This window comes from Monodon monoceros, unplaced genomic scaffold (assembly GCF_005190385.1).
Source record: "Monodon monoceros isolate NGI ecotype Baffin Bay Population unplaced genomic scaffold, NGI_Narwhal_1 Super_Scaffold_21, whole genome shotgun sequence".
Taxonomy (NCBI): domain Eukaryota; kingdom Metazoa; phylum Chordata; class Mammalia; order Artiodactyla; family Monodontidae; genus Monodon; species Monodon monoceros.
In genome coordinates, this window is record NW_021703778.1 from 154,436,728 (window position 1) to 154,451,335 (window position 14,608).

The following is a 14,608-nucleotide window of genomic DNA, read 5'->3' on the forward strand; positions in this document are numbered from 1 at the left end:
TACTTTTTTTTTTTTTTTTTTTCGGTACGCGGGCCTCTCACTGCTGTGGCCTCTCCCGTTGCGGAGGACAGGCTCCGGACGCGCAGGCTCAGCGTCCACGGCTCACGGGCCCAGCCGCTCCGCGGCATGTGGGATCTTCCCGGACCGGGGCACGAACCCATGTCCCCTGCATCGGCAGGCGGACCCTCAACCACTGTGCCACCAGGGAAGCCCCAGATGCACTTTTGACCTACTGAGAAAGCAAGAGAAATAAAGGTCATAAGGGTGTAAGAAACAAAGACAGAAAAACTGTCCGTGGGACGCAGATAAGGATTTCTCAGATTATCTACCAATCTCTGGTAGAATATATCTTGTTTTTAATGCGGTAACAATGGAAATAAGAGGCAAAGGCTGGGATATGAGCAAGATGAAAGTTGAGATTGAAACTTTTTTTTCATAAAGCTGGAAACTCTAAAAACTTCTTACTACAGTGGGTACTCTAGGAAAAACATGCCTTGACAATTATATCCATGAGAATTACTATCACAAACCTATTATCATAGGACTTTAGAACCTATTTTCATATCACTTTTAGGGCTCAAAAACATCCAAGCAAAATGTCTTGTTTAAGGAGCTCCTACATGTTAGTGCTAAGGCACACTTAGCAGAAAATTCAGAGATACTCTTTGTAGGCTATGGTTTAAACACAGATATTAAAAAATCCTCATGCATAAAGTTATAAAAAATATGAGCTTACAAAGAGAAATCAGAAAATATACAAAGCAACAAGCCACAGGCAGCCAGAGTAAACAGAAACAAACAACAGAATCAGACCTTCACAGACTACAGATATTTGAATGACCAAATACAGTATATTAAATGAGTTTGTTTAATATGCTTAAAGAAAATTTTTTAAATCATATTAAATGTACAATGAATACACTATTGCTATGAACTAAATTGTGCCTCCCTAAAATTCATATTTTGAAGCCCTCACCCCCAGTACTTCAGAATGTGACTCTATTTGGAAATAGGGCCTTTAAAGAGGTAATTAAGTTAAAATGTGGCCATTAGGGTGGGTCCTGATCCAATCTGAATGTGTCTTAATAAGAAGAGGAAATTGAGACATCAGGGTTGCATGCACACAGAAAAAATACCATGTGAGAACATAGCAAGTAGGTGGCCATCTGCAAGCCAAGAACAGAGGCCTCAGAAGAAGCCGTACTGGCCAACATCTTGATCTTGAACTTCCAGCCTTCAGAATTATGAGAAAATAAATTTTTGTATAAACCATCCAGTTTGTGGTATTTTGTTATGGCAGTCCTAGCAAAATAATACACTATAAATATGAACAGACATATTTTAAAAATAAATAGATTTTCAGCATGAAAGCAAATTACTTGAAATCAGATAATTAATTGACATTAGCACTTGAATTAGCCAAAACCCTCTTTTTTTTTTTTTACCCTCAGTCAAGGACACCTCCTTCCTAGCATAGGTGGTTTTTTGTTTTTTTATGTTTTCTTTTCCTTTTTCTTTTTTTTTTGACCACGTTGCATGTCCTGCGGGATCTTAGATCCCTGACCAAGGATTGTACCCGGGCCCCCTGCAGTGGAAGCATGGAGTCCCAACCACTGGAGGGCCAGGGAATCCCCCCAAAACACTCTTAAAGAGGAAGAATGAGGAGCACAAATTTGCCTTACATCAAGATTTATCTGACAGCCTTACTAATTCGGAAAAAGTGGAATGGCTGCAAACATAGACAAATGGACTAAAGTAGTGATATACATAGTAAATATATGACCTGAAGTAGGGTAACCATTTATCCTAGTTTTCTTAGGACAGTTTATTTAACACTAGCTTTCTTGATGTCTCAGTTTAGTAATTAGCACTCTCTAAACTGTCAGTTTGAATCAAAATTATATCTCCTGGCTTCACACTGGATCTTTGAGGAAAGGGTGAACTAGTTAATAAGTATAATTCACCCTAAAGAAAAAAGTAATAATTCACCATAAAGAAAAAAGTAAATTAGATGTTCACACCAAATTCCAAATTCAGTTGGTACAAGAATTGTGAAAACAATTTAGCATTACAGACAGATGGTTGAAATGGAGCAAATGATCATGTACCCAAGTCTTGTGCCCTGCCTCTCAAGCCAGAGGAAGGATATCTTTTTCTAGTTGGTCTGCTGGAAGGGGCACCATATTCTAATTAGTCTGTCAAGTGGGGGACATCTTCTGCAATTCGACCTTCCTAGAGAAGCACTTTTTTTTTTTTTAATTCTCAGAAAAGGCCCTATGTGTTAGCAATGGCCCAATTGGACTTTAATTCTAGGTAGTTACTCTCTGAGATCATTTCAATTTTTGATCATGCAATTCTCATTATTGACTCACGTTTTATTCACTATTCTCTAGAGTCCTAAATCATTTTCATGTGTGCTATTGGCTAACCATTATCTCCATCTTATCTGAATATTCTGCCTAGTCACTTAGGCCAAAGTGCATGCTCTTAGGAGGGCGCTATTGTACAAAAAATAAGATGGGAAGTTCTGAAGTCAAAACTGCATTCAAAGCCTGGATTTGTGACTTCGAGAGAGGTGCTTAATCTTTTGAAATTTTGACTTCCAAATCTATAAAACTTGGATAATTATAATACTCCATAGGGTTGCAGTGAGAATTAAATAACTCATGTAATAGCATTCAGTACAGTGTCTCACACATAATAGCAATTAATGAATGCAGGCTCTTAGATTTCTATCATTTATTTTTATTCAATTTAATTTACTCTAATCATTTCTGAACTTCTACCAGCAAATATAGTGTTTTTTGGTTTTGCCATCTATGATAGTCATGATTATATTACCCATATATTCATGAATTTAAAGGAGTTTCAATGCAATCATCCTAATCATTGCATGAAATTACGGGATACTAAGAGGTCAAAGACCAGAGGTCGTGGCCTCCCACAGCACACCTCATCCTCAGCAAATATCTATCAGTTCACATTGGAGATGGTTATTCAACAAGTAATTATGATAGTGTATATTTTAATCACTATATCCAATGATTATTTTATTGCTATTACCCCATCCCCCCCAAAAAAGTTCTGATTAACTGAAAAAAGGCTTAAAAATGTTTATATTGTGTTTATATTGAGTTTTTTTATGTAAAGCAAACACAGACATTAAGAAGAAAATCTAAGCTCCTTAGTAGATGAACAATATGAAATACAATATAAAATGTCATGTGGAATTCACACTAAAAGATATGCTTATATCATGAATATAGTGTTAAGTCACCATTACGTCTTGTTACCTAGTACTTGAAGACATTATTTCTCATAGTACTACATTTCCTTATTAGGTTCATTTGAAGTTCTGAGAAAACCTGAATTTTCTCTCCTTTACATTGGCAATTATAAAATATAAAAGGTATTGGGTTAATAAAACATTCTTTATTTTTAACATATTCAATTATAAATCTGAATACATGTATAAGAACAATGTTTCTGAAGGGATATGCAGCTGGAACTAATTTACTTCTTCAAAGATCTGCTCAGATCTGAGCAATGGACTAAACCCTCGTGAACTACCTATGAAGGCTATAATTATATTGAACTTTGTCTGAAAATAAAAATACATAGAAAAAAAAAAAATCCCAGAAGTTCTAGAACACACAGAGTGTGAGAATTTGTTAACTCTACAGAGTGGAATTGAATTTTGCCAATCCTTCCAAAATTAGAGAAATATAGAAACTCTGATGTCAAACTAGGATAACTTACAGGAATGTATTAAAATTCTCTAAACAAGTACTTCAAAACAAAGCTCCAAAGTGGCTAATGCAGATTGTCCAACAAGTTCCCTAAGTGAATAATTTAGCAAAAATATAGGCCTTTAGGATGTGGCTCCTTTTTAAGTAAGCAAGGTTAAGGGGAAAGCAAGCAATTTGCCAGTTTCAAAACTTTCTGCTGTCTTAGTGTGGCAAAGATCTTAACTATGGAGGCAAGGGCATGGGACCAAGCCAAAAAACACTTGCTATGGAAAGCTGGCTTTTTGTAAGTTGATCTTCTAAATGTAACCATCTCATCACAGTTACCCCTCCTCCCATTATTTTTTCCTTATATATTAGACATCTTTCTAGAAAAACAGTATACCAATTATATTACAAATAATTTTAGAAATAGAAAATCATCTATAATATTATCATCCAATAAAATTATTTTTATTTGTTCCTATTCTTCTTATGTTCTATCACTGTGAAAATATATTTTATACCTTCAAAATATTACTGAAAATATGATTTGGTGTGTTAAAAATTGCAGTCTAATAGACTTCCTTGTAGTTCATAATAATGTTTGTTGCTACATCTTATTTTATCACATATTATTATATTATGACATATTTTGGTATGTATATATAAGATACAATAATCTGTAGCAATGATAAAGGCATTCCCTCATTTTTAGATTTTTAACATGGAATTACTTGTTTTTCTAGTTTAGGCTCTAGCATAGTAAATATATTTTTGGAAAAAAAAATTTTTCTTCTATCACATTTTTCCCTTTGGTATTATTAGTATAAATATCACCTTTGGGGCTCTTCATGTATTTTTTCCAAAAGGAATAAGCCAGAATTTAAAACTTACGGAAAAATCAACAACATTTGTCATTAAATGAGCACATAATAATGTGCCAGCCACTGTGCAAGCGGCTGGGGATATAACACTCACCAATTCAGATGAGGTTCTTGCTCTTATGGCATTTACATTTCAGTGTTGGAGACAGACGATAAACTATAAATTTTAAAAATGTTGGGGCTTCCCTGGTGGCGCGGTGGTTCATGCCTCGGTCCGGGAAGATCCCACATGCCGCGGAGCGGCTGGGCCCGTGAGCCATGGCCGCTGAGCCTGCGCATCCGCAGCCTGTGCTCCACAACGGGAGAAGCCACAGCAGTGAGAGGCCCGCGTACTGAAAAAAAAAAAAAAAAATGCTTGCCATTGTTCCAGATAATAAAAAGACCTATGAAGGCAGTTAGACTAATGGGATAAAGTGTGTTTGAAAGGGGGCAAGAATAGCAAATTTAATTGGGGAAGGCCATGGAGGGACTTTCTGAGTGAAATGTGAATAATTGGAAGTAGAATAATTGGAAGCAGGTCCCAGGAAGAACATTCCAAGGAGAGAGAAGAGCAAGAACAATATCTCACCACAGAGACAGATTTCTGTTACTCAAAGAATAGAAAGCCCAGTGAGTGTGAAATAGGGTAAGAGGTTAGAGATATCATAAAGGTCTAGAACAGGGAAGGCACCATTAGTCATGGAAAAGTCATTAACAGGATTTAACAGGGAAAGGACATGATCATAAATTATATTCTATAAAGCTTATTCTGGCTATTGTGTGGGCAATAGGTATTTGCAGGTAAGTAAAAAACAGGGAGCCCAGATTGGAGCAGAGAGAATACAGACTTGAACTAGGATGTGGAGTGTTGTGATAGAAGTGGATGAATTGGGGTTATACTTTGCAGATAAAAGTCAGCTGTGCTCAGTGATAAACTAGAATTGATGTGTGAAAGAAAGAAAAATTGCTAAAGTAATAAGAATCAGCTTGGTCACTCTCAAGAACTCAAGGGTATTTCACCGATCAGTAAGAAATTTACCTTGTTAATTAGTAGCAAAAGAAAAAATCAAAGCAAAAAAAGATGAAAACTTCAACATTTTGCTAGTCAGTTTCTTCTAATATTCTCCATATTCTACACTTATTTTAAAAATTAAAAGAAAACAAGAAACAAAACGTGTATTTTTACGAATCATCTACTGCCTTGAGGCAGCAGTAAGGAACAGCTTTAATTATTCTACTGAATGGTGCAAAGTAACATTGGAAATCCTCTTATACCACCTATTGAAGCCCTATTGATTATAATTCAAACTCACCCAAGGTGATGGAGCAGTGCCTTTCAATACCTCTTCTATCCTTTGTCAACAATTTGAAATGTTGTCAGCCATTTAGAAAGGTAAGAATTTAGAACTAGAAGAATTTAGAATTAGGCTCCCTCAGGAAAAAGAAAAACTTAATACTCTGTGTGTGTGTGTGTTTGTGTGTGTGTCCAGGCACATGTATGTGTGTGTTTGCATAACATATATATATAAGTATGTGCATATGCATAATATGAAACTTTTCAACTGTAATTCCTATTTGAAGTTCACTGCATCACTTGGAGATGAAGAGTTATGGAGAATGGAGCTATGACTGTAAGAGATAAGAATTTACTGTTAAGCATTTTCAGAGGAAATTCATTAAAATGGGCTTGTTTAGTTACATTGAATTTATTATCTAGGGGCCTTAGTGCCCACTAACTACTGTCCATCATGTCAGGCCATGTCCCAAGGAAGAAATGCAAGAGGCAAGGTCAGGGAAATACAGATATTCTTTATTAGCTTAGTGGACTTTGTCTACAAAATCCAGCTTAATCTTTTATTGTACTAAATTAGATTATTTGATAATGTAAAGGATCTTCTTCTTTGGTTTTGGGTAGATCGATATACTACATGAAAAACAGTTATGGTATTTTTCCCTTAAACCTGTACCCTAATCTTGGACCTTTAGCTCTAGCTTGCCTATCTACATTGAAGAAATCACTCAAACTTTTCCTATACTGTTGTAGCTGATATTATTAAAACATGAACCATTAGAGACATTCGGTGTCTCTTTCTCTCTTTCAGAAGAAAAGAAATAATAGGAATTATTCTAGTTATATTATTCGATTAACATCAGCATTAGAAAGAACAATGAGTAGGCTAATGGGAACTTAGATATAAAACAAAAAATCTTTCTTGTTTATCAAGAGGAGAGTCCAGATCTTTATAATCCATCAGAAATCAATAATTGAAATTGCCCATTTTCAAATATGTTATCCCCCAAATACTGGTCTTTTATTTAGAAAAGTCATCTCCTATTTCAAAAAGTGTGATGCTGTTTTGTCTCCCCCACCCTTCCTTCAGAAGGAACAATAATTTGATGCTTATTCAGTTTTTATGGAATGCTGTGATGTTCCAAATAAAGCTCGTTATACTGTAGATCAAAGAGGATGATGCCTTTCACCAAAGAAGTACAATACACGAATTAGCATTTCCTCTATGGGAAGATTTTATATATATATATATATATTTTTTTTTTTTTCCTTAAGTAAGCCCTATTAGTGCCTAGGTGTGCCCAGAATGCATGATAGGACTAAGTAGGTATGTTTTTAGTGACAGGTGAACAGACCAGAGAAAGGTAAAATGTGCTGAGAACCAAAGGTGCTAAAATTTTATCGTTATCATAAAAATGTTTGTATCATTAATAATACTAACAGCTATTATTAAACAGCTATTTTATTCCCCAGTTTCTTCCTCTTGAAAATATATCATAGACTAAGTTAAGATGTTAAAATGGTTAAGTGAATTATAGAGGGAACTATTCTGTTTCTTCCGTAAGTGGGACTGGAAACCCAAGTTTAAAAGATTACATTCCAGCTTAGGAAAGGAGCACAACTGTTACGCATGAGTTGAGGTTGTCTAAACAGAGTGTCATCTGTATGCTCTCTGAAGTGCATCAGCAACATTCCCTCTGTAGGAAGGTTCTGACTGTGTTTGCTTGTAGGAACTGTATGTACAATCTACAAAGCTGAATTTCACTCCCCAAGCACTTGGAGTCTGTTTAAGACTCCCACTATTTTTGCCTGAGTTCTGATGGAAGTTTCCTACCTGTGAGTTTATGACCTGCTTCTTTGTTCAAGTCACAATGGTGAGTCTTGCTTCAGTTCTACTGTCCTCTGGGGGACATAATTCCTTTGGGATCCTAGAAGAATGTTTAAAATTTGCTGTTGCCCTTGTTCTCCCGTGTTGTCTCTAAAAAGTGCTACACCAATTCCCCCCAGACTACCATCTGATCCCCAAATGATTATCACATGGCACACCCCCCAATTCCTTTCTTGGATAAATTATACCCCTTCATGCTACTTGAAAACTCCCGTTGGATTCATGAAAACTGATTTGTTGTGTGATACAGATTTCAAAAGGATTTTAGTATGATTCCTTCTTACACTTTAAAAAGAGGCAGAGGATTTAGGTGACATCTTTCTGTGAGCACCTCTTAGAGTAGCAGTGTATTAATTATCTATTGCTACAAAACAAATTACCATGGCACTTAGTTGCTTAAAATAATAAATATTTATTGTGTCACATTTTCTATGGGTCAGAAATTCCAGGGTAGATTTGTTGGATGATTCTGGCTCACGTTCTCTCACAATGCTGCAATTGACTTGTTGACCTGGGCTGCCATCATCTGAAGGCTTGACTGAAACTGGTGATTTGCTTTCAAAATGGTCCTCTGACATGGCTGTTGGCAGGAAACCTCAGTTCCTTGCTGGCTGTTGGCAGGAGGGCTCAGTTCTTTGCCACACAGACCTCTCCTTAGGGCTGCTTGAGGGCCCTCATGGCCTGCAGCTGACTGTCCCCAGAACGAGTGATCTGAGAGAGGGAACAGGAAAAGGCAAAGACTTTTATGATCTAGCCTCAGAAGTCTCACACACTGTCACCTCCACCACGTTCTATTCATTAGAAACAAATCATTAAGTATAGTTCCTTTTCAAGGTAAAGGGAATCGGGCTCCACCTTTAGAAGAGAGAAGTATCGAATAATTTGTGGACCTATTTCAAAAACACTTCATGATGGAAGGGGCTGGCTCTCCTTTGGAACTGGCATGAGTATTATTCTTGTAACCTAGAACAGCTCCTTTCCTCTCTATTTTAGTATTCAAACTAGAACATTTATACACCAGGACAGAAAATTTAAATGCATGAGATTTATAAATGTTTCAATTTAATAGAGTCAGTGCACAAGATTCTGTAGAGAAATAAAGTCGAGTACATAACAGTTTATTGTGTACTGTTTCCAGCACCAATGATATGTAGTTCAAAAGGCACTTATCTTAATGTCAAATGCAGAAATTTAAATATATGCAGCATCTTTCCTAGTTAGGAGGCCTTAGGCAAGTTACATATCACTTTGCACGTCAGTTGCTCCATTTACTTAAATGAATTCTCACAATAATTCTGTGAGGTGTGTATTATTAGGCCCACTTTATAGAAAACAAAATTGAAGCTCAGCAGTATTGCAACTAGAGATTGGCAGAGTCAATATTCCAACACAAGTTTTGTTGATAGATGCCAAAACTGCTTTGCTCTCTCCTATACCTTCTGGGAAAGAGAGAAAAATTATAAATTACTCAATGATGCAGCATATATGAAGGTGTTTAGTATTTTATTTTTAATAAAGTTAGCATCCATACCAGAAAATAGAGTCTCCTAAATACAAATTATTCCTATTGAGAAAAAATAATTACATGCTTATATTAATCAACAGAATTTTAAATATTAGCAGCTTCTAAAGATGTTCTTTAACTTAAAACTTTGAGTTAGGATAAGCAATCAAACAATAGACTACATTATAATTATCCAACCCTGTGTATCGCCTTGCTCTTATTTCTTATCAAAGGCTGGACCAGTATCAAGGATAGTGATTCATAGCTTAGCTTTAGTGATGCTCCCCAAGCAAATGTCAGATCAATGGTGCTTTTGGATGGTTTATATCTGCCTTCTTTCTTCAAAACACAGATTCATCAAGTATCTTGATTATGCTATAGATAGAAAAAAGGATGTAGGAAAGGTCACCTTTATATATGGATGCCCTGTATTTGTTCACTGTATACTGCTTTGGACTAAATATTGAATACTATAGTTGAATAGCCTTAAATGAAGCTATTCAAATCAAGACATATTCTAAAAGCTTAGATGGATGCTTGATAATTTAAAAATCATTGATTCGGCTTTATTTGAATAAAACAGGAATTTAAATTTGTAAAAAAAAATTATTGATTCTGCTTTGAACACTACAGTCTTACCAAAAAAAGTTGAATTTATTGAATATTTAAGCTGTTAATTTTTCTTATAACCTTATGCATACAGATAGGAAGTATCAATCATAGAATCAAATGCTATTATTGAAAGGGGCATTGGCCAAATAAAGCATAAAGATGGATGCCATCACCATGAATGCTGGCCTGTTTTCTTCAGGCTGCAGCTAGCTTATATTAGAGTCTAACAAGTTACAGAACTATTGAGTGTTTAATCTGACTGTAATTTATCACGACAACATATTGAGGCTGAAAAAGCAATCAATTTTAAAGTTCTGCTTTAATATGTAAGAAGGAGGTTGTACACTGGGCAAGTATGAATCAAAAAGTAATAAATATCCCAGAAGATTTTAACAAATGTACATTGCTATATAAATATTAAATAAATTACACAATATTTTTAGGCTCTGAAACATTGACTTACTTTGCAAGGGACTAAATGTCAAATAAATAATGCATGTTTATACATATTTCTTCTATGGACCATTATTACAACTTTAGCAACACTGTTTGTTTTAAAATTTTTATATCCAGAGCATATTCACTTACCGCATATGGCCTGATTTTGTTTCAAGAACCACCCTTCATTTCTCCAGGGAACAATTTGAAGTTTGAAGCTTCTGTAGCAACTTGTAACTTTCCCTGCTTAGAGACTGCTAAAGGAAGTTAAGGAATGGGGAGGACCTTACTAGAGGGTGATGGTCCTGGGAAAATAGTGCCCCTCAGTATTTGTGTGTAGAAGGAATTGGTTGAACTGAAGTTCAAAGGCAGCCTTGGAGATTAAAAATTCATTTATTGACAGTCTATGTCCTGAGGAGGGTATGTGGAAGGCAATGTGGAAGGAGGAAGGCTATCTTGGTGAGAAAGAGATTTTAGGCTGATAATAACATAAGAATTATACCAGTAGTAGTTTTTATTATTATTATTTTATCATTATCACTAATGTTTTCTGTACTTACATTATGGCAGGCCCTTTGCATAAATTATTTCATTTTTAAACCTCACTCCCAGTGAGGTAGGTTTCTACCCTCATGTTTATAGATGAGGAATTTGTCACTCAGATCAGTGACACTCTGAGATCACTGACTGCTGTCACTCAGCAGGTGAATAGCAGTGGCTTTACATAAACCCAGAATAGTCCTATGCTAAAATCAACACTGCAGATGTACCACCCTCTCTCCTGACTGCATCTCTGCCATGCCCTTTGAGACAGCCTGAACCCTTTTCAGTGCAATGCCTTGAATGTCTTCCTCTAGTGCAACCCTTGGGGTGCACAAGGAGGTTACCTCACTTGCAGAGTCGGTGATGGGCCCGGTGTGGCTATCGGTCAGATACACTGGGATTTTTTCTCTTGCACTGCTCTGGCTGAGCAAACAGTATGCTGCTATACTACAGGCTGGGATGCAGTGGAGTGTTTATTTGTTTCAGCTATATCTGAGTAAACAATCAGGATAGGACTAGGTCTCTCCTGGTGTTGAGAATCAACAGACCTCAAAGAGCAGTGACTTCAGAATGAGAAAGGTCTTGAGAGAATGACATGCTATGAGGAATACGATTTTCAGTAGACAAGAGGAAAGAATTCAGATTGGAAGGTAAAATGAACATCATGGTGGGGGGAGTGTCTGCACATTTTCAAAATTAGGCAAAGGGAAATCATCAAGGACATTCAAGGGGATGCACTGAAGGACTGGCTGGGAATTGTGCTAGAATTCCAGAACATTATCTCGGCACCTAAGAGGACTAGCAAAACAAGACAGATCAGAGCAGGAAACTAAATTAAGGACTGCTTTATTATTATTATTATTTATTATTATTATTTTTTTTTTGCGGTACGCGGGCCTCTCACTGCTGTGGCCTCTCCCGTTGCGGAGCACAGGCTCCGGACGCGCAGGCTCAGCGGCCATGGCTCATGGGCCCAGCCGCTCCGTGGCATGTGGGATCTTCCCGGACCGGGGCACGAACCCACATCCCCTGCATCGGCAGGCGGACCCTCAGCCACTGCGCCACCAGGGAAGCTCAGGACTGCTTTATTATTAAAACTTCAGTCCACAGAGGAAATTTATGAGCAGAAATTGTGTGATGAGGTCATAAGGAATCATTGAAGAGGTCAGTTTCTAGAATCAGAGCATAAAGCCAGAGAAATTGACTTGATGTCCAGCTGTCCATATACTGCATTTGGCTGACTTGTTATAGAATTGAGCAAGGGGAAGGTCTTCATCCACAGCGGGAGACTAGAAGGGGACTAAGTGATTTAGCTTAGTGTAACAAGCATCAGAAAAAAGCCGTTATGCCATTAAACATCATGATGATAAATGAACTCAATTTCTTATTTTGGCATTCAAAGATCTGCAGATGTAAGTTCTTTGTCAATAATACATCTGAAATTTGTGAACATCGTTTACAATTTTTATTCCTAAGTTGTAAATGTTTGGATGTTTGAACTTAAAAACTTATTTGTAAGTTTCACATGTAAAATCTAATTAAAATCATTATTTCTATTATAAATTCCTTATTGTCAGGTTTTTGCCTTGACTATAAGCCCTAATGTTTTGGTTTTTATTTTAGTTATATCTTTGCCTACTGTATCTCCATCACTAAATAATTAATGTGAATTAGTAAAGGTTGATATATGGTAATATTAGTAAAATGACAATAGCTATCATTTGAGGATTTGATGAGACTGAATATGATCCAAAATTCCTCACATGAATTACCATACTTGAGCCCCACAACAGCCTATCTAGACAGTTGGCTTTATTGGTCCCTAGAGAGATTCACTTAACTTGTCCATAGTTATAGGTAAGAAGAAAGCATACTGAAAGGCAAACTGAGGCTGTCTCACTAAAAAGGCTTATTCTTAACTGCTTGCAACATTATAAAATGTAGATACATACCCTACCAGTATAAAGTTCCTCATTGCCTTCTATTTCATTATGATTTCAAAAGTCAAGTTTACCCTGGAGTGAGAGGGAGGACAGTTTTGATGGCCAAGCTGTCTTGTCCTTCTACCTACTCACTAAAACAGTCTAAAATTTAGTTAAAACATTCCCATTGTCTCAAGTAAAAAAAGAGAGAATCCATGAGTTTCTAATTCACTGGGGTTTTTTAAATTTAATTTTTATTTTTTAAAATATAAATTAATTATTTTTGCCTGCATTGGGTCTTCCTTGCTGCGCACGGGCTTTCTCTAGTTGCAGTGAGCGGGGGCTACTCTTCATTGCAGTGTGCGGGCTTCTCATCGTGGTGGCTTCTCTTGTTGTGGAGCACAGACTCTAGGCACGTGGGCTTCAGGAGTTGCAGCGCATGGGCTTCAGGAGTTGCAGCACGTGGGCTCAGTAGGTGTGGCTCGTGGGCTCTAGAGCGCAGGCTCAGTAGTTGTAGTGCACGGGCTTAGTTGCTCCGTGACACGTGGGATCTTCCTAGACCTGGGCTTGAACCTGTGTCCCCTGTGTTGGCAGGCAGATTCTTAACCACTGCACCACCAGGGAAGCCCATCTAATTCACTGTTTTTTATTTTGGCATTTTGAATAAAAATGTCTTGTAGTTTAAAATTTTCAACGTGTTTGTTCTTTTTAACTTTCTAAAAACATATCAGAAATTTTTGAAGTTTTGAAAAATTTACTGCAAGGTAGCTACAAGGAACAGCAAGATAGGTAAAAAATGGCTTTATCTAGAAAGTAAAATCTTAGAACTTCAGCTTAAAATGACTACTGCAACTAAACAGGAAAATAAGCCTACTTAAGCTATATTTCACTTAATAATTAATTTTGCTCTTTTGAAAATATATGTAAATGTTATACTGGTGAGCTGGGCTTGATCTACACTTGCTCAATTAAATGCTTAATTTAATAATAGTAAAGATTATCCTGTGCCTCCTTCCCACTATCAACCACCCCAACTCTCATAACTTTATGGTGACAATTTTTTTCACACAACAGATATTGTACAACTGTGGGAAACAGCAACTGTACAAGGAGCCCTAATGAATTCAGGACCATCCTGGGGTTCAGTTTTGTGGTACAGATTCTTCTGGAACTCTCAGAGAGCCTACTTGTTTTATTTATCCTTTAAGCCCCATTTTAGGCCTGTTCCTGGAATTAAAAACAAAAACTGTCACTTCATGCCATAGTGTACTTTATAGATGACAGATACCTTAGTCACAATCTAGTCTCATCATTTTATTTAAAAAATTAGAGTACTGGGAAATAATAAGCACTCACCCACTATCTGTAGCTAGAACCCACATTTCCTCACTTTCAGGCAACAATAAAATTCTATCTCCTAAGTCTTTCTTCCTAAACTTGATAATCAAATCTCAACTTTATCTTATGAATTTTCACTTTTGTATCCTAAATATTAAATGACACTGGTTTTATAATGACCTGTTATCTCAAACAGAAGACATAATTATGACAACATTTTTAGGATTTCTGGTCTACAAATGGATTAGATTGATCCTTTAGAACTAAATAGAAATGGGGAGGAGATATTGGAAGAATGTCAAATGGCATTAAAAACATTTATTTTTTCCCAGCACAGTGTGAATGTCAGACTCAGTGGAAATATGTAATATATATCGTCTTATTTTTTTCAAGTTTCCTAGAGAACATCACCAAGGGCATCTGAGGTTCTTTGGGGTTCTCTCTAACACCCCCCAAAAGATTTATATCTATGTATTAGTTT